This window comes from Macrosteles quadrilineatus, unplaced genomic scaffold (assembly GCF_028750875.1).
Source record: "Macrosteles quadrilineatus isolate MER2022 unplaced genomic scaffold, UCM_ALF_1.0 Scaffold_6__1_contigs__length_79288215, whole genome shotgun sequence".
Taxonomy (NCBI): domain Eukaryota; kingdom Metazoa; phylum Arthropoda; class Insecta; order Hemiptera; family Cicadellidae; genus Macrosteles; species Macrosteles quadrilineatus.
In genome coordinates, this window is record NW_026542599.1 from 59324856 (window position 1) to 59347056 (window position 22201).

Below are 22201 nucleotides of genomic sequence, written 5' to 3' on the forward strand. Positions count from 1 at the left end.
TATTTTTCACGGCCATTGGCGACCTGCATGTTCATAGGATACAATCTCTATCCTATCATAGGGATCGCCCCTCCATCAATCCGACGTGATGTCGCTGCCGACGCAGAAAAGAGAAAGACCCTCGTCACCCATTACACGGCCACCAACCTGCAGAGTGACGGCTTGGGTCCAGAAAGAGCTTTTTATCACGGAAATGAGTCCTGGATGGACCACTCTCAATCAATCGGGTGGCAAGGTGGGAGGCCACGTTGACTAACATTTTTTGGTACTTACGTATTATACGGAGGCCACTTATTTTACAGCGCGCTGCGGCGGTTGGGTTAAGTTGGGTTATCATAAATATGTTTGTAGAACTTTCCTAGTTTCGTTATGAATCGAACTATACGAGATGAGTCATAAAAACTTATGATAACCCAAACTAACCTAACCGCCGCAGCGCGCTGTAAAATAAGTGGCCTCCGTATAATACGTAAGTACCCATTTTTTTGTCACCTTATTTTCACATTTTCGATATTTTTACCTGAAATTCATTATTTTTTTACCAAATTTTCACCTTTTTCTTATATTTTTCACGTGGAATTCACATTTATGAAACGATATATCGTTGTTTAAAAAAAAAACCCTAAGGGATATAGAGAGGAAGGTTATTTAAAAAAAATAGCAAAACGGCCATTGGTGACCTGCATGTTCATAGGATACACTACCAACCACTTAGCTAAAAGATTCGCCCAATCCGATGATTTCGAGGTGTATGTCTAAACCAAGGATTATGAACACCTCACTATGCCCCAGTGGTTATAGTATATCGAATTCAACATTTTTTTGTCACCTTATTTTCACATTTTCGATATTTTTACCTAAAATTCACTATTTTTTTACCAAATTTTCACCTTTTTCTTATATTTTTCACGGCCATTGGTGACCTGCATGTTCATAGGATACAATCTCTATCCTATCATAGGGATCGCCCCTCCATCAATCCGACGTGATGTCGCTGCCGACGCAGAAAAGAGAAAGACCCTCGTCACCCATTACACGGCCACCAACCTGCAGAGTGACGGCTTGGGTCCAGAAAGAGCTTTTTATCACGGACACGAGTCCTGTATGGACCACTCTCAATCAATCGGGTGGCAAGGTGGGAGGCCACGTTGACTAACATTTTTTTGTCACCTTATTTTCACATTTTCGATATTTTTACCTGAAATTCACTATTTTTTTACCAAATTTTCACCTTTACTTATATTTTTCACGTGGAATTCACATTTATGAAACGATATATCGTTGTTTAAAAAAAAACCCTAAGGGATATAGAGAGGAAGGTTATTTAAAAAAATAGCAAAACGGCCATTGGTGACCTGCATGTTCATAGGATACACTACCAACCACTTAGCTAAAAGATTCGCCCAATCCAATGATTTCGAGGTGTATGTCTAAACCAAGGATTATGAACACCTCACTATGCCCCAGTGGTTATAGTATATCGAATTCAACATTTTTTTATCACCTTATTTTCACATTTTCGATATTTTTACCTAAAATTCACTATTTTTTTTACCAAATTTTCACCTTTTTCTTATATTTTTCACGGCCATTGGTGACCTGCATGTTCATAGGATACAATCTCTATCCTATCATAGGGATCGCCCCTCCATCAATCCGACGTGATGTAGCTGCCGACGCAGAAAAGAGAAAGACCCTCGTCACCCATTACACGGCCACCAACCTGCAGAGTGACGGCTTGGGTCCAGAAAGAGCTTTTTATCACGGACACGAGTCCTGTATGGACCACTCTCAATCAATCGGGTGGCAAGGTGGGAGGCCACGTTGACTAACATTTTTTTGTCACCTTATTTTCACATTTTCGATATTTTTACCTGAAATTCACTATTTTTTTACCAAATTTTCACCTTTTTCTTATATTTTTCACGTGGAATTCACATTTATGAAACGATATATCGTTGTTTTAAAAAAAAACCCCTAAGGGATATAGAGAGGAAGGTTATTTAAAAAAATAGCAAAACGGCCATTGGTGACCTGCATGTTCATAGGATACACTACCAACCACTTAGCTAAAAGATTCGCCCAATCCGATGATTTCGAGGTGTATGTCTAAACCAAGGATTATGAACACCTCACTATGCCCCAGTGGTTATAGTATATCGAATTCAACATTTTTTTGTCACCTTATTTTCACATTTTCGATATTTTTACCTAAAATTCACTATTTTTTTACCAAATTTTCACCTTTTTCTTATATTTTTCACGGCCATTGGTGACCTGCATGTTCATAGGATACAATCTCTATCCTATCATAGGGATCGCCCCTCCATCAATCCGACGTGATGTCGCTGCCGACGCAGAAAAGAGAAAGACCCTCGTCACCCATTACACGGCCACCAACCTGCAGAGTGACGGCTTGGGTCCAGAAAGAGCTTTTTATCACGGACACGAGTCCTGTATGGACCACTCTCAATCAATCGGGTGGCAAGGTGGGAGGCCACGTTGACTAACATTTTTTTGTCACCTTATTTTCACATTTTCGATATTTTTACCTGAAATTCACTATTTTTTTACCAAATTTTCACCTTTTTCTTATATTTTTCACGTGGAATTCACATTTATGAAACGATATATCGTTGTTTTAAAAAAAACCCCTAAGGGATATAGAGAGGAAGGTTATTTAAAAAAATAGCAAAACGGCCATTGGTGACCTGCATGTTCATAGGATACACTACCAACCACTTAGCTAAAAGATTCGCCCAATCCGATGATTTCGAGGTGTATGTCTAAACCAAGGATTATGAACACCTCACTATGCCCCAGTGGTTATAGTATATCGAATTCAACATTTTTTTGTCACCTTATTTTCACATTTTCGATATTTTTACCTAAAATTCACTATTTTTTTACCAAATTTTCACCTTTTTCTTATATTTTTCACGGCCATTGGTGACCTGCATGTTCATAGGATACAATCTCTATCCTTTTACCTTTTACCTTTTACCTAGGTCCTCTTCTCCATAGTCGTTGAGACCAGGGAATCGTCAAAAATTCTTGTTTTTTCTTTTTCTTTCTTCTTTGGATGTTGTTATGTATTGTTGTAGGGTGTGTGGTCTTCGAAATATTCATTTAGACTATAGTAAGGTTTGTTGATTAAGTATTGTTTCAGTTTTTTTAAGAAAAGAGTGTTTGAATCTATTGATTTCAGGTTGTTTGGCAGTGTGTTAAATATTTTAGTTCCTATTATTTTTGGATTTCTGCTGGTTTTAGTGAGTCTGTGTGGTTGTAGATTGTAGTTTGTCTGTAAATTTCTGAGGTTGTAGTTATGGCAATTGTTTCTGGTTTGGGGGGGGGTCATTTTTTAGGAATTTCATTATTTCTAGGACTATTATCCTATCATAGGGATCGCCCCTCCATCAATCCGACGTGATGTCGCTGCCGATGCAGAAAAGAGAAAGACCCTCGTCACCCATTACACGGCCACCAACCTGCAGAGTGACGGCTTGGGTCCAGAAAGAGCTTTTTATCACGGACACGAGTCCTGTATGGACCACTCTCAATCAATCGGGTGGCAAGGTGGGAGGCCACGTTGACTAACATTTTTTTGTCACCTTATTTTTACATTTTCGATATTTTTACCTGAAATTCACTATTTTTTTACCAAATTTTCACCTTTTTCTTATATTTTTCACGTGGAATTCACATTTATGAAACGATATATCGTTGTTTAAAAAAAAACCCTAAGGGATATAGAGAGGAAGGTTATTTAAAAAAAATAGCAAAACGGCCATTGGTGACCTGCATGTTCATAGGATACACTACCAACCACTTAGCTAAAAGATTCGCCCAATCCGATGATTTCGAGGTGTATGTCTAAACCAAGGATTATGAACACCTCACTATGCCCCAGTGGTTATAGTATATCGAATTCAACATTTTTTTTGTCGTCTTATTTTCACATTTTCGATATTTTTACCTAAAATTCACTATTTTTTTACCAAATTTTCACCTTTTTCTTATATTTTTCACGGCCATTGGTGACCTGCATGTTCATAGGATACAATCTCTATCCTTTTACCTTTTACCTTTTACCTTTTACCTAGGTCCTCTTCTCCATAGTCGTTGAGACCAGGGAATCGTCAAAAATTCTTGTTTTTTTCTTTTTCTTTCTTCTTTGGATGTTGTTATGTATTGTTGTAGGGTGTGTGGTCTTCGAAATATTCATTTAGACTATAGTAAGGTTTGTTGATTAAGTATTGTTTCAGTTTTTTTAAGAAAAGAGTGTTTGAATCTATTGATTTCAGGTTGTTTGGCAGTGTGTTAAATATTTTAGTTCCTATTATTTTTGGATTTCTGCTGGTTTTAGTGAGTCTGTGTGGTTGTAGATTGTAGTTTGTCTGTAAATTTCTGAGGTTGTAGTTATGGCAATTGTTTCTGGTTTGGGGGGGGGGTCATTTTTTAGGAATTTCATTATTTCTAGGACTATTATCCTATCATAGGGATCGCCCCTCCATCAATCCGACGTGATGTCGCTGCCGATGCAGAAAAGAGAAAGACCCTCGTCACCCATTACACGGCCACCAACCTGCAGAGTGACGGCTTGGGTCCAGAAAGAGCTTTTTATCACGGACACGAGTCCTGTATGGACCACTCTCAATCAATCGGGTGGCAAGGTGGGAGGCCACGTTGACTAACATTTTTTTTGTCACCTTATTTTCACATTTTCGATATTTTTACCTAAAATTCACTATTTTTTTTTTACCAAATTTTCACCTTTTTCTTATATTTTTATATTTTTCGTATATTTTTCCTAAATGCGAAATCATAATGTTTTACTGAAATAAAATAAACGATTTGTTTTAGCTCTAATCCGTATGTTTAATGCATGGAAATTAATATTCACTTACGTTAAATCAAGTTTCATGGCATACTTTCTCAGCCAAATATGATCAGTTTAGTTCAAACACATTTTACACGAGTGGATTTAAATTGTACGGTTTACTGTTTCAGCTTATTTATTATAATTTTTTTTAAATACCGTTCTTTGTATTTTAACTTGAATGTATTCTAAAGAATTTGCTTCAATACTCGATCTTGGGATCTTTTATAATAATAGTTTTTCAATTTCAAAAAGTGCTGGTTATAAGTATGTAAAATTGTCTGCTGGAAGGTTTAAGATAAATACAAGTATTCTGACCCTACGAAACCAACAAAGATGATCAAATAACGTTAAAATCCCCTCTTACAAGTCATTTATAGTAAAGTTTTTAAAATATTATCAGGGTCCCAAATACGCAAATGTCTCATCCTAGATATTTCACTAAAGAATTTAATTGTACATTTTATCATTAGAGCATAAAGCTACTCTTAACAACTCTCGTGTTTTCTTTACGCTACAGTATCTTACCAATTAAACCAATGTAACGTAAACATTGTACATAATTTACCTTTAAAATTACACTTAAGATGGTTACCATCTTGTTACGTAATATGTGAACAGTCTATATTTATTACTCCACCAACAGAATATTACATGCAAATTCAAATTACTACAGTAATATATTTTATTATTTATAAATGTCAACCTTGTTATGAATTATATATTATACAATATGAAATAATGATAAAAATAAAACAATATTAGTTACAAAGCTACATTAATTGTATTAATCTCGACTTTTTTATCGACAAAATCAGCAATGTTATTTTAAAATCAAACCCTTTTAGCTGACGTCCTCGAATACTGCTGATTTTAATCACCCCGGAAAGAAAAGGGCTTTAGCAAAGCATTTACTGTATTTAAAACAGCTGTTTTTGCTAGATTATGACAAAACCACGAATACTAGAAAAAACGTGGTCAAAACTATATTTTATGTCATTAAGTTTAGAATAGATTATATTTTGTTTTCACTACATGAAACATTTATCTGAATTTTATGGAAAACAAAATATACACTATTTTATGTAACGTATCTTTATTGAATAATAGAAGGATGAATAAAATAATACCTAATAATAATAGTTATTTTTATTTTTCACAGAAACAAATTAATAACTATACATTACTGTACCATAATAACTGAACATTACTACTTTTTACGGCCATGGGGCACTGTTCGAAAAGTGTTTAAGCATTTAAGGGCATGAATGGACCTATCCATTGGTTTGATTAACCCTTGCCGGTTTAAGTTCAGTTTCAGCACACAACACCACATCTTCTTTAAATATAATAGAAGTTATGACTTTTTTTCAAGTTTTAGTACGATAAACTAAAATCGTGTTACACGTAAACTAAGGACCTAGTTCTGGTAACACAAGTTTAACGTCACAGGACTGTTTTTATCAATTACGGGAGCCTTAACTTATCTACTAACATCTAATATTTAAAATGAACCTAATTACTTCAGGGTGCAATTCATCACAAGCGTAAATATTGAATTATAGTTAAAATACAAGTACTGTAATATTTCATAAACATATTTTTATATTAGGGTGAATGCAGTTTATGCTACAGTTTAGTTTGTTTCATTATGTAGATTCATTGAATCACAAACTTACAAAATAATGGATAAACATGATAATATATTTAAATTTTGTGTCTCCTACAAAAGCCAACCTAAAAGCACCTTTGGAAATTCCAAACATATGAGAGTTTGCAAAAGCTCTCACGTTGTACCAATATTTTAAAGTATTTTCAATAAAAGCTATTGAATATTCTATTATATGAAAGTGTCTCTTCTTTTCTATGCTAGTAGTGCACTTAACCATATTTCCTATTTTATAATCCTCAATACTTTTGTTAGTTTATTTTTTAGGTTGGCAAGACGTGTGTCAGTTTATAAGAGTTATTCAAGTTTATTCGAGGGTTTTATAAGTGTGAATCTGTACAAAGGTGTATCAAATTATTTGATTTATATTAATTAAGACATACCAGAATCCTTCTCCTACTTCGAGAATGTAACAGTATTACCCCTCTTGACCAACTACAATACCTATTCATATTTTCTTGGATTTATAAGATTAAAACATCTGGTGCTGCGCGTCTTTTACATTAGTGTAAGGGACCAATGAGTAACTCTCAGCAATCAACTTACTTATCGGAGGCAGTTCAACTTACAATAAAGTACTGCATGCTAGAGACATGCGTTCTTAAACGTCTTTTCTGCTTAAAAGTGGTTGTGGCTACATATAAAAAGACTTATCCACCATTAGTTGGGTGTAAAACAATTAAACAAAAATTATTAATAGACTATTAGGGCCTACACTGTAATGTCACCTATTGTTAAGACAAATGGTATTGAAAAAAAATTTTTTTTTCATATGGAATAGTTATTAACTTTTATTCATTTTTAAAAACATTAAGTCTAGGGAAACAGTACTTATTTTTGTTTTAAAGAAATTCTGAACTATTGAATTTATTATTGCATTATCACTAATAGATATCCTAATTATCATCAACTTTAATAATCGCGATTTCTTATAATATGATTATTATAAAACCAAAACAACAATAACCAAAACTCCAATTTATCCATCTTATCTAGAGTAAATTAAGTCGAAAAAATAGTTAAGTCTTGTAGCCTATTTATTTTATAATAGAATTGGTTCAACACAGAACATTGCAGACTATCTAGCATCAGCGAGTATATTATTGAATAGCCAGACAAAATTGATCTTAGACTCTATTGAAGCTACAAGTCTTTTAAATATAATGTCCAATAATTTACTTGTTGGGTCCATTTTGCATTTTTTATCAGCAATGGCAACAAATGTGTACTCTTTTTGGCTACTACACACTCGTGCTGCATTTGTTATGCTTTCCTACCTTAAGTGACCTGTTTTTAATATTTAACTAATATTATACATGCTTTTATAGTGACAGGTCAAAAAACTAGAAGAAATATAACCGTAATATGATTCAATAAATAAATTAAACGTTCATAAACTAGGTAACCGTAAAGATGGCTTGCTTGTGTGTTAATTTAGAGTATTTTCTCAAACTCTCTCCCGGCAGCAGTTGACTGTCTTTATTAAAGAGCATTTCTTTCCGTAGTTTCTGTTATCATTAAAGATTTTTTTTTTTATTATAAGTTATAGTACGGTTCTATGGTATTAAAAGAATTTTCGTCATACTGCAGTAAAAAACAGCAGTTTTTAATGCATGCGTTGCGGATCTAAAGTGGCAATTTTACTCCTTATGAAGTAAAAATAGGTTTCAGCTCCTAGGGAGTAAAATCGGATATTGTAAACAACTGCACGTATCAAAATTATGTATCGATTGTTTCATTGACAGTAGGTAATTGTTGCCTAATTGTCACTAGTTCGAAATATCGATTGTATAATGTACACTAAAACAATCGTAAAACAATCGTAATAAACAAAGCGATTGGATAACTTATTTTACCTAACCCACCATGTTAAACTTCCCTATCCCAAGCGTTCACCTGGAAGGTTATTTAAAAAAAATAGCAAAACGGCCATTGGTGACCTGCATGTTCATAGGATACACTACCAACCACTTAGCTAAAAGATTCGCCCAATCCGATGATTTCGAGGTGTATGTCTAAACCAAGGATTATGAACACCTCACTATGCCCCAGTGGTTATAGTATATCGCTACAAACACACAGGTAACCAATTATTTGCCACACAGGACGGGATTCGAACCCGAGCAGACGAATGCCACTGGCCAAGTGACACACGCCCTAGCCTTCTCAGCTATCTGTGCTTGAAGACTGGGGAGTCAAAAACCGGTATTTAAGCTGTCGCCACAAATTGCGAACAGATGGCGCTGCAGATGGTTGTTCAATGCGTTACTAGGTAGCAGCACCAGTTAGTCACGGAATATTTAGATGCAATCTTTTAGTTCTAGTAGTAGAAAATGTGTTCCTGAGACTTTGCTGCAAAACATTAGTTTCCCTAAAATGGCTATATTACGATAACCTCGTCCAACTAAATCAGGGTTAAATTCAATATTTGTATATCCCTTAGGGTTTTTTTTAAAACAACGATATATCGTTTCATAGTTTCAACTTTATTTTGACCAAAAATTCGCTATTTTATAACCAAATATTCACCTTTTTTATACACTGAACATTAAATTTACGATTTAATGTCACTGTATATTTTTATTTTATACCTCAAATATTTATAACACAAATTTCACTCTTATAGAAGTCTTTCACAAAATCATAAAAACCGCACAACATTTCACGTGAAAAAAAACGTGACAAAAAACGTGAAATTCACGTTCCTCTGTCATATATACACATTTTCACATTTTTTTCACATAATGTGAATTCAACATTTTTTTGTCACCTTATTTTCACATTTTCGATATTTTTACCTAAAATTCACTATTTTTTTACCAAATTTTCACCTTTTTCTTATATTTTTCACGGCCATTGGCGACCTGCATGTTCATAGGATACAATCTCTATCCTATCATAGGGATCGCCCCTCCATCAATCCGACGTGATGTCGCTGCCGACGCAGAAAAGAGAAAGACCCTCGTCACCCATTACACGGCCACCAACCTGCAGAGTGACGGCTTGGGTCCAGAAAGAGCTTTTTATCACGGACATGAGTCCTGGATGGACCACTCTCAATCAATCGGGTGGCAAGGTGGGAGGCCACGTTGACTAACATTTTTTTGTCACCTTATTTTCACATTTTCGATATTTTTACCTGAAATTCACTATTTTTTTACCAAATTTTCACCTTTTTCTTATATTTTTCAAGTGGAATTCACATTTATGAAACGATATATCGTTGTTTAAAAAAAAACCCTAAGGGATATAGAGAGGAAGGTTATTTAAAAAAAATAGCAAAACGGCCATTGGTGACCTGCATGTTCATAGGATACACTACCAACCACTTAGCTAAAAGATTCGCCCAATCCGATGATTTCGAGGTGTATGTCTAAACCAAGGATTATGAACACCTCACTATGCCCCAGTGGTTATAGTATATCGAATTCAACATTTTTTTGTCACCTTATTTTCACATTTTCGATATTTTTACCTAAAATTCACTATTTTTTTACCAAATTTTCACCTTTTTCTTATATTTTTCACGGCCATTGGTGACCTGCATGTTCATAGGATACAATCTCTATCCTATCATAGGGATCGCCCCTCCATCAATCCGACGTGATGTCGCTGCCGACGCAGAAAAGAGAAAGACCCTCGTCACCCATTACACGGCCACCAACCTGCAGAGTGACGGCTTGGGTCCAGAAAGAGCTTTTTATCACGGACACGAGTCCTGTATGGACCACTCTCAATCAATCGGGTGGCAAGGTGGGAGGCCACGTTGACTAACATTTTTTTGTCACCTTATTTTTACATTTTCGATATTTTTACCTGAAATTCACTATTTTTTTACCAAATTTTCACCTTTTTCTTATATTTTTCACGTGGAATTCACATTTATGAAACGATATATCGTTGTTTAAAAAAAAACCCTAAGGGATATAGAGAGGAAGGTTATTTAAAAAAAATAGCAAAACGGCCATTGGTGACCTGCATGTTCATAGGATACACTACCAACCACTTAGCTAAAAGATTCGCCCAATCCGATGATTTCGAGGTGTATGTCTAAACCAAGGATTATGAACACCTCACTATGCCCCAGTGGTTATAGTATATCGAATTCAACATTTTTTTTGTCGTCTTATTTTCACATTTTCGATATTTTTACCTAAAATTCACTATTTTTTTACCAAATTTTCACCTTTTTCTTATATTTTTCACGGCCATTGGTGACCTGCATGTTCATAGGATACAATCTCTATCCTTTTACCTTTTACCTTTTACCTTTTACCTAGGTCCTCTTCTCCATAGTCGTTGAGACCAGGGAATCGTCAAAAATTCTTGTTTTTTTCTTTTTCTTTCTTCTTTGGATGTTGTTATGTATTGTTGTAGGGTGTGTGGTCTTCGAAATATTCATTTAGACTATAGTAAGGTTTGTTGATTAAGTATTGTTTCAGTTTTTTTAAGAAAAGAGTGTTTGAATCTATTGATTTCAGGTTGTTTGGCAGTGTGTTAAATATTTTAGTTCCTATTATTTTTGGATTTCTGCTGGTTTTAGTGAGTCTGTGTGGTTGTAGATTGTAGTTTGTCTGTAAATTTCTGAGGTTGTAGTTATGGCAATTGTTTCTGGTTTGGGGGGGGGGTCATTTTTTAGGAATTTCATTATTTCTAGGACTATTATCCTATCATAGGGATCGCCCCTCCATCAATCCGACGTGATGTCGCTGCCGATGCAGAAAAGAGAAAGACCCTCGTCACCCATTACACGGCCACCAACCTGCAGAGTGACGGCTTGGGTCCAGAAAGAGCTTTTTATCACGGACACGAGTCCTGTATGGACCACTCTCAATCAATCGGGTGGCAAGGTGGGAGGCCACGTTGACTAACATTTTTTTTGTCACCTTATTTTCACATTTTCGATATTTTTACCTAAAATTCACTATTTTTTTTTTACCAAATTTTCACCTTTTTCTTATATTTTTATATTTTTCGTATATTTTTCCTAAATGCGAAATCATAATGTTTTACTGAAATAAAATAAACGATTTGTTTTAGCTCTAATCCGTATGTTTAATGCATGGAAATTAATATTCACTTACGTTAAATCAAGTTTCATGGCATACTTTCTCAGCCAAATATGATCAGTTTAGTTCAAACACATTTTACACGAGTGGATTTAAATTGTACGGTTTACTGTTTCAGCTTATTTATTATAATTTTTTTTAAATACCGTTCTTTGTATTTTAACTTGAATGTATTCTAAAGAATTTGCTTCAATACTCGATCTTGGGATCTTTTATAATAATAGTTTTTCAATTTCAAAAAGTGCTGGTTATAAGTATGTAAAATTGTCTGCTGGAAGGTTTAAGATAAATACAAGTATTCTGACCCTACGAAACCAACAAAGATGATCAAATAACGTTAAAATCCCCTCTTACAAGTCATTTATAGTAAAGTTTTTAAAATATTATCAGGGTCCCAAATACGCAAATGTCTCATCCTAGATATTTCACTAAAGAATTTAATTGTACATTTTATCATTAGAGCATAAAGCTACTCTTAACAACTCTCGTGTTTTCTTTACGCTACAGTATCTTACCAATTAAACCAATGTAACGTAAACATTGTACATAATTTACCTTTAAAATTACACTTAAGATGGTTACCATCTTGTTACGTAATATGTGAACAGTCTATATTTATTACTCCACCAACAGAATATTACATGCAAATTCAAATTACTACAGTAATATATTTTATTATTTATAAATGTCAACCTTGTTATGAATTATATATTATACAATATGAAATAATGATAAAAATAAAACAATATTAGTTACAAAGCTACATTAATTGTATTAATCTCGACTTTTTTATCGACAAAATCAGCAATGTTATTTTAAAATCAAACCCTTTTAGCTGACGTCCTCGAATACTGCTGATTTTAATCACCCCGGAAAGAAAAGGGCTTTAGCAAAGCATTTACTGTATTTAAAACAGCTGTTTTTGCTAGATTATGACAAAACCACGAATACTAGAAAAAACGTGGTCAAAACTATATTTTATGTCATTAAGTTTAGAATAGATTATATTTTGTTTTCACTACATGAAACATTTATCTGAATTTTATGGAAAACAAAATATACACTATTTTATGTAACGTATCTTTATTGAATAATAGAAGGATGAATAAAATAATACCTAATAATAATAGTTATTTTTATTTTTCACAGAAACAAATTAATAACTATACATTACTGTACCATAATAACTGAACATTACTACTTTTTACGGCCATGGGGCACTGTTCGAAAAGTGTTTAAGCATTTAAGGGCATGAATGGACCTATCCATTGGTTTGATTAACCCTTGCCGGTTTAAGTTCAGTTTCAGCACACAACACCACATCTTCTTTAAATATAATAGAAGTTATGACTTTTTTTCAAGTTTTAGTACGATAAACTAAAATCGTGTTACACGTAAACTAAGGACCTAGTTCTGGTAACACAAGTTTAACGTCACAGGACTGTTTTTATCAATTACGGGAGCCTTAACTTATCTACTAACATCTAATATTTAAAATGAACCTAATTACTTCAGGGTGCAATTCATCACAAGCGTAAATATTGAATTATAGTTAAAATACAAGTACTGTAATATTTCATAAACATATTTTTATATTAGGGTGAATGCAGTTTATGCTACAGTTTAGTTTGTTTCATTATGTAGATTCATTGAATCACAAACTTACAAAATAATGGATAAACATGATAATATATTTAAATTTTGTGTCTCCTACAAAAGCCAACCTAAAAGCACCTTTGGAAATTCCAAACATATGAGAGTTTGCAAAAGCTCTCACGTTGTACCAATATTTTAAAGTATTTTCAATAAAAGCTATTGAATATTCTATTATATGAAAGTGTCTCTTCTTTTCTATGCTAGTAGTGCACTTAACCATATTTCCTATTTTATAATCCTCAATACTTTTGTTAGTTTATTTTTTAGGTTGGCAAGACGTGTGTCAGTTTATAAGAGTTATTCAAGTTTATTCGAGGGTTTTATAAGTGTGAATCTGTACAAAGGTGTATCAAATTATTTGATTTATATTAATTAAGACATACCAGAATCCTTCTCCTACTTCGAGAATGTAACAGTATTACCCCTCTTGACCAACTACAATACCTATTCATATTTTCTTGGATTTATAAGATTAAAACATCTGGTGCTGCGCGTCTTTTACATTAGTGTAAGGGACCAATGAGTAACTCTCAGCAATCAACTTACTTATCGGAGGCAGTTCAACTTACAATAAAGTACTGCATGCTAGAGACATGCGTTCTTAAACGTCTTTTCTGCTTAAAAGTGGTTGTGGCTACATATAAAAAGACTTATCCACCATTAGTTGGGTGTAAAACAATTAAACAAAAATTATTAATAGACTATTAGGGCCTACACTGTAATGTCACCTATTGTTAAGACAAATGGTATTGAAAAAAAATTTTTTTTTCATATGGAATAGTTATTAACTTTTATTCATTTTTAAAAACATTAAGTCTAGGGAAACAGTACTTATTTTTGTTTTAAAGAAATTCTGAACTATTGAATTTATTATTGCATTATCACTAATAGATATCCTAATTATCATCAACTTTAATAATCGCGATTTCTTATAATATGATTATTATAAAACCAAAACAACAATAACCAAAACTCCAATTTATCCATCTTATCTAGAGTAAATTAAGTCGAAAAAATAGTTAAGTCTTGTAGCCTATTTATTTTATAATAGAATTGGTTCAACACAGAACATTGCAGACTATCTAGCATCAGCGAGTATATTATTGAATAGCCAGACAAAATTGATCTTAGACTCTATTGAAGCTACAAGTCTTTTAAATATAATGTCCAATAATTTACTTGTTGGGTCCATTTTGCATTTTTTATCAGCAATGGCAACAAATGTGTACTCTTTTTGGCTACTACACACTCGTGCTGCATTTGTTATGCTTTCCTACCTTAAGTGACCTGTTTTTAATATTTAACTAATATTATACATGCTTTTATAGTGACAGGTCAAAAAACTAGAAGAAATATAACCGTAATATGATTCAATAAATAAATTAAACGTTCATAAACTAGGTAACCGTAAAGATGGCTTGCTTGTGTGTTAATTTAGAGTATTTTCTCAAACTCTCTCCCGGCAGCAGTTGACTGTCTTTATTAAAGAGCATTTCTTTCCGTAGTTTCTGTTATCATTAAAGATTTTTTTTTTTATTATAAGTTATAGTACGGTTCTATGGTATTAAAAGAATTTTCGTCATACTGCAGTAAAAAACAGCAGTTTTTAATGCATGCGTTGCGGATCTAAAGTGGCAATTTTACTCCTTATGAAGTAAAAATAGGTTTCAGCTCCTAGGGAGTAAAATCGGATATTGTAAACAACTGCACGTATCAAAATTATGTATCGATTGTTTCATTGACAGTAGGTAATTGTTGCCTAATTGTCACTAGTTCGAAATATCGATTGTATAATGTACACTAAAACAATCGTAAAACAATCGTAATAAACAAAGCGATTGGATAACTTATTTTACCTAACCCACCATGTTAAACTTCCCTATCCCAAGCGTTCACCTGGAAGGTTATTTAAAAAAAATAGCAAAACGGCCATTGGTGACCTGCATGTTCATAGGATACACTACCAACCACTTAGCTAAAAGATTCGCCCAATCCGATGATTTCGAGGTGTATGTCTAAACCAAGGATTATGAACACCTCACTATGCCCCAGTGGTTATAGTATATCGCTACAAACACACAGGTAACCAATTATTTGCCACACAGGACGGGATTCGAACCCGAGCAGACGAATGCCACTGGCCAAGTGACACACGCCCTAGCCTTCTCAGCTATCTGTGCTTGAAGACTGGGGAGTCAAAAACCGGTATTTAAGCTGTCGCCACAAATTGCGAACAGATGGCGCTGCAGATGGTTGTTCAATGCGTTACTAGGTAGCAGCACCAGTTAGTCACGGAATATTTAGATGCAATCTTTTAGTTCTAGTAGTAGAAAATGTGTTCCTGAGACTTTGCTGCAAAACATTAGTTTCCCTAAAATGGCTATATTACGATAACCTCGTCCAACTAAATCAGGGTTAAATTCAATATTTGTATATCCCTTAGGGTTTTTTTTAAAACAACGATATATCGTTTCATAGTTTCAACTTTATTTTGACCAAAAATTCGCTATTTTATAACCAAATATTCACCTTTTTTATACACTGAACATTAAATTTACGATTTAATGTCACTGTATATTTTTATTTTATACCTCAAATATTTATAACACAAATTTCACTCTTATAGAAGTCTTTCACAAAATCATAAAAACCGCACAACATTTCACGTGAAAAAAAACGTGACAAAAAACGTGAAATTCACGTTCCTCTGTCATATATACACATTTTCACATTTTTTTCACATAATGTGAATTCAACATTTTTTTGTCACCTTATTTTCACATTTTCGATATTTTTACCTAAAATTCACTATTTTTTTACCAAATTTTCACCTTTTTCTTATATTTTTCACGGCCATTGGCGACCTGCATGTTCATAGGATACAATCTCTATCCTATCATAGGGATCGCCCCTCCATCAATCCGACGTGATGTCGCTGCCGACGCAGAAAAGAGAAAGACCCTCGTCACCCATTACACGGCCACCAACCTGCAGAGTGACGGCTTGGGTCCAGAAAGAGCTTTTTATCACGGACATGAGTCCTGGATGGACCACTCTCAATCAATCGGGTGGCAAGGTGGGAGGCCACGTTGACTAACATTTTTTTGTCACCTTATTTTCACATTTTCGATATTTTTACCTGAAATTCACTATTTTTTTACCAAATTTTCACCTTTTTCTTATATTTTTCAAGTGGAATTCACATTTATGAAACGATATATCGTTGTTTAAAAAAAAACCCTAAGGGATATAGAGAGGAAGGTTATTTAAAAAAAATAGCAAAACGGCCATTGGTGACCTGCATGTTCATAGGATACACTACCAACCACTTAGCTAAAAGATTCGCCCAATCCGATGATTTCGAGGTGTATGTCTAAACCAAGGATTATGAACACCTCACTATGCCCCAGTGGTTATAGTATATCGAATTCAACATTTTTTTGTCACCTTATTTTCACATTTTCGATATTTTTACCTAAAATTCACTATTTTTTTACCAAATTTTCACCTTTTTCTTATATTTTTCACGGCCATTGGTGACCTGCATGTTCATAGGATACAATCTCTATCCTATCATAGGGATCGCCCCTCCATCAATCCGACGTGATGTCGCTGCCGACGCAGAAAAGAGAAAGACCCTCGTCACCCATTACACGGCCACCAACCTGCAGAGTGACGGCTTGGGTCCAGAAAGAGCTTTTTATCACGGACACGAGTCCTGTATGGACCACTCTCAATCAATCGGGTGGCAAGGTGGGAGGCCACGTTGACTAACATTTTTTTGTCACCTTATTTTTACATTTTCGATATTTTTACCTGAAATTCACTATTTTTTTACCAAATTTTCACCTTTTTCTTATATTTTTCACGTGGAATTCACATTTATGAAACGATATATCGTTGTTTAAAAAAAAACCCTAAGGGATATAGAGAGGAAGGTTATTTAAAAAAAATAGCAAAACGGCCATTGGTGACCTGCATGTTCATAGGATACACTACCAACCACTTAGCTAAAAGATTCGCCCAATCCGATGATTTCGAGGTGTATGTCTAAACCAAGGATTATGAACACCTCACTATGCCCCAGTGGTTATAGTATATCGAATTCAACATTTTTTTTGTCGTCTTATTTTCACATTTTCGATATTTTTACCTAAAATTCACTATTTTTTTACCAAATTTTCACCTTTTTCTTATATTTTTCACGGCCATTGGTGACCTGCATGTTCATAGGATACAATCTCTATCCTTTTACCTTTTACCTTTTACCTTTTACCTAGGTCCTCTTCTCCATAGTCGTTGAGACCAGGGAATCGTCAAAAATTCTTGTTTTTTTCTTTTTCTTTCTTCTTTGGATGTTGTTATGTATTGTTGTAGGGTGTGTGGTCTTCGAAATATTCATTTAGACTATAGTAAGGTTTGTTGATTAAGTATTGTTTCAGTTTTTTTAAGAAAAGAGTGTTTGAATCTATTGATTTCAGGTTGTTTGGCAGTGTGTTAAATATTTTAGTTCCTATTATTTTTGGATTTCTGCTGGTTTTAGTGAGTCTGTGTGGTTGTAGATTGTAGTTTGTCTGTAAATTTCTGAGGTTGTAGTTATGGCAATTGTTTCTGGTTTGGGGGGGGGGTCATTTTTTAGGAATTTCATTATTTCTAGGACTATTATCCTATCATAGGGATCGCCCCTCCATCAATCCGACGTGATGTCGCTGCCGATGCAGAAAAGAGAAAGACCCTCGTCACCCATTACACGGCCACCAACCTGCAGAGTGACGGCTTGGGTCCAGAAAGAGCTTTTTATCACGGACACGAGTCCTGTATGGACCACTCTCAATCAATCGGGTGGCAAGGTGGGAGGCCACGTTGACTAACATTTTTTTTGTCACCTTATTTTCACATTTTCGATATTTTTACCTAAAATTCACTATTTTTTTTTTACCAAATTTTCACCTTTTTCTTATATTTTTATATTTTTCGTATATTTTTCCTAAATGCGAAATCATAATGTTTTACTGAAATAAAATAAACGATTTGTTTTAGCTCTAATCCGTATGTTTAATGCATGGAAATTAATATTCACTTACGTTAAATCAAGTTTCATGGCATACTTTCTCAGCCAAATATGATCAGTTTAGTTCAAACACATTTTACACGAGTGGATTTAAATTGTACGGTTTACTGTTTCAGCTTATTTATTATAATTTTTTTTAAATACCGTTCTTTGTATTTTAACTTGAATGTATTCTAAAGAATTTGCTTCAATACTCGATCTTGGGATCTTTTATAATAATAGTTTTTCAATTTCAAAAAGTGCTGGTTATAAGTATGTAAAATTGTCTGCTGGAAGGTTTAAGATAAATACAAGTATTCTGACCCTACGAAACCAACAAAGATGATCAAATAACGTTAAAATCCCCTCTTACAAGTCATTTATAGTAAAGTTTTTAAAATATTATCAGGGTCCCAAATACGCAAATGTCTCATCCTAGATATTTCACTAAAGAATTTAATTGTACATTTTATCATTAGAGCATAAAGCTACTCTTAACAACTCTCGTGTTTTCTTTACGCTACAGTATCTTACCAATTAAACCAATGTAACGTAAACATTGTACATAATTTACCTTTAAAATTACACTTAAGATGGTTACCATCTTGTTACGTAATATGTGAACAGTCTATATTTATTACTCCACCAACAGAATATTACATGCAAATTCAAATTACTACAGTAATATATTTTATTATTTATAAATGTCAACCTTGTTATGAATTATATATTATACAATATGAAATAATGATAAAAATAAAACAATATTAGTTACAAAGCTACATTAATTGTATTAATCTCGACTTTTTTATCGACAAAATCAGCAATGTTATTTTAAAATCAAACCCTTTTAGCTGACGTCCTCGAATACTGCTGATTTTAATCACCCCGGAAAGAAAAGGGCTTTAGCAAAGCATTTACTGTATTTAAAACAGCTGTTTTTGCTAGATTATGACAAAACCACGAATACTAGAAAAAACGTGGTCAAAACTATATTTTATGTCATTAAGTTTAGAATAGATTATATTTTGTTTTCACTACATGAAACATTTATCTGAATTTTATGGAAAACAAAATATACACTATTTTATGTAACGTATCTTTATTGAATAATAGAAGGATGAATAAAATAATACCTAATAATAATAGTTATTTTTATTTTTCACAGAAACAAATTAATAACTATACATTACTGTACCATAATAACTGAACATTACTACTTTTTACGGCCATGGGGCACTGTTCGAAAAGTGTTTAAGCATTTAAGGGCATGAATGGACCTATCCATTGGTTTGATTAACCCTTGCCGGTTTAAGTTCAGTTTCAGCACACAACACCACATCTTCTTTAAATATAATAGAAGTTATGACTTTTTTTCAAGTTTTAGTACGATAAACTAAAATCGTGTTACACGTAAACTAAGGACCTAGTTCTGGTAACACAAGTTTAACGTCACAGGACTGTTTTTATCAATTACGGGAGCCTTAACTTATCTACTAACATCTAATATTTAAAATGAACCTAATTACTTCAGGGTGCAATTCATCACAAGCGTAAATATTGAATTATAGTTAAAATACAAGTACTGTAATATTTCATAAACATATTTTTATATTAGGGTGAATGCAGTTTATGCTACAGTTTAGTTTGTTTCATTATGTAGATTCATTGAATCACAAACTTACAAAATAATGGATAAACATGATAATATATTTAAATTTTGTGTCTCCTACAAAAGCCAACCTAAAAGCACCTTTGGAAATTCCAAACATATGAGAGTTTGCAAAAGCTCTCACGTTGTACCAATATTTTAAAGTATTTTCAATAAAAGCTATTGAATATTCTATTATATGAAAGTGTCTCTTCTTTTCTATGCTAGTAGTGCACTTAACCATATTTCCTATTTTATAATCCTCAATACTTTTGTTAGTTTATTTTTTAGGTTGGCAAGACGTGTGTCAGTTTATAAGAGTTATTCAAGTTTATTCGAGGGTTTTATAAGTGTGAATCTGTACAAAGGTGTATCAAATTATTTGATTTATATTAATTAAGACATACCAGAATCCTTCTCCTACTTCGAGAATGTAACAGTATTACCCCTCTTGACCAACTACAATACCTATTCATATTTTCTTGGATTTATAAGATTAAAACATCTGGTGCTGCGCGTCTTTTACATTAGTGTAAGGGACCAATGAGTAACTCTCAGCAATCAACTTACTTATCGGAGGCAGTTCAACTTACAATAAAGTACTGCATGCTAGAGACATGCGTTCTTAAACGTCTTTTCTGCTTAAAAGTGGTTGTGGCTACATATAAAAAGACTTATCCACCATTAGTTGGGTGTAAAACAATTAAACAAAAATTATTAATAGACTATTAGGGCCTACACTGTAATGTCACCTATTGTTAAGACAAATGGTATTGAAAAAAAATTTTTTTTTCATATGGAATAGTTATTAACTTTTATTCATTTTTAAAAACATTAAGTCTAGGGAAACAGTACTTATTTTTGTTTTAAAGAAATTCTGAACTATTGAATTTATTATTGCATTATCACTAATAGATATCCTAATTATCATCAACTTTAATAATCGCGATTTCTTATAATATGATTATTATAAAACCAAAACAACAATAACCAAAACTCCAATTTATCCATCTTATCTAGAGTAAATTAAGTCGAAAAAATAGTTAAGTCTTGTAGCCTATTTATTTTATAATAGAATTGGTTCAACACAGAACATTGCAGACTATCTAGCATCAGCGAGTATATTATTGAATAGCCAGACAAAATTGATCTTAGACTCTATTGAAGCTACAAGTCTTTTAAATATAATGTCCAATAATTTACTTGTTGGGTCCATTTTGCATTTTTTATCAGCAATGGCAACAAATGTGTACTCTTTTTGGCTACTACACACTCGTGCTGCATTTGTTATGCTTTCCTACCTTAAGTGACCTGTTTTTAATATTTAACTAATATTATACATGCTTTTATAGTGACAGGTCAAAAAACTAGAAGAAATATAACCGTAATATGATTCAATAAATAAATTAAACGTTCATAAACTAGGTAACCGTAAAGATGGCTTGCTTGTGTGTTAATTTAGAGTATTTTCTCAAACTCTCTCCCGGCAGCAGTTGACTGTCTTTATTAAAGAGCATTTCTTTCCGTAGTTTCTGTTATCATTAAAGATTTTTTTTTTTATTATAAGTTATAGTACGGTTCTATGGTATTAAAAGAATTTTCGTCATACTGCAGTAAAAAACAGCAGTTTTTAATGCATGCGTTGCGGATCTAAAGTGGCAATTTTACTCCTTATGAAGTAAAAATAGGTTTCAGCTCCTAGGGAGTAAAATCGGATATTGTAAACAACTGCACGTATCAAAATTATGTATCGATTGTTTCATTGACAGTAGGTAATTGTTGCCTAATTGTCACTAGTTCGAAATATCGATTGTATAATGTACACTAAAACAATCGTAAAACAATCGTAATAAACAAAGCGATTGGATAACTTATTTTACCTAACCCACCATGTTAAACTTCCCTATCCCAAGCGTTCACCTGGAAGGTTATTTAAAAAAAATAGCAAAACGGCCATTGGTGACCTGCATGTTCATAGGATACACTACCAACCACTTAGCTAAAAGATTCGCCCAATCCGATGATTTCGAGGTGTATGTCTAAACCAAGGATTATGAACACCTCACTATGCCCCAGTGGTTATAGTATATCGCTACAAACACACAGGTAACCAATTATTTGCCACACAGGACGGGATTCGAACCCGAGCAGACGAATGCCACTGGCCAAGTGACACACGCCCTAGCCTTCTCAGCTATCTGTGCTTGAAGACTGGGGAGTCAAAAAC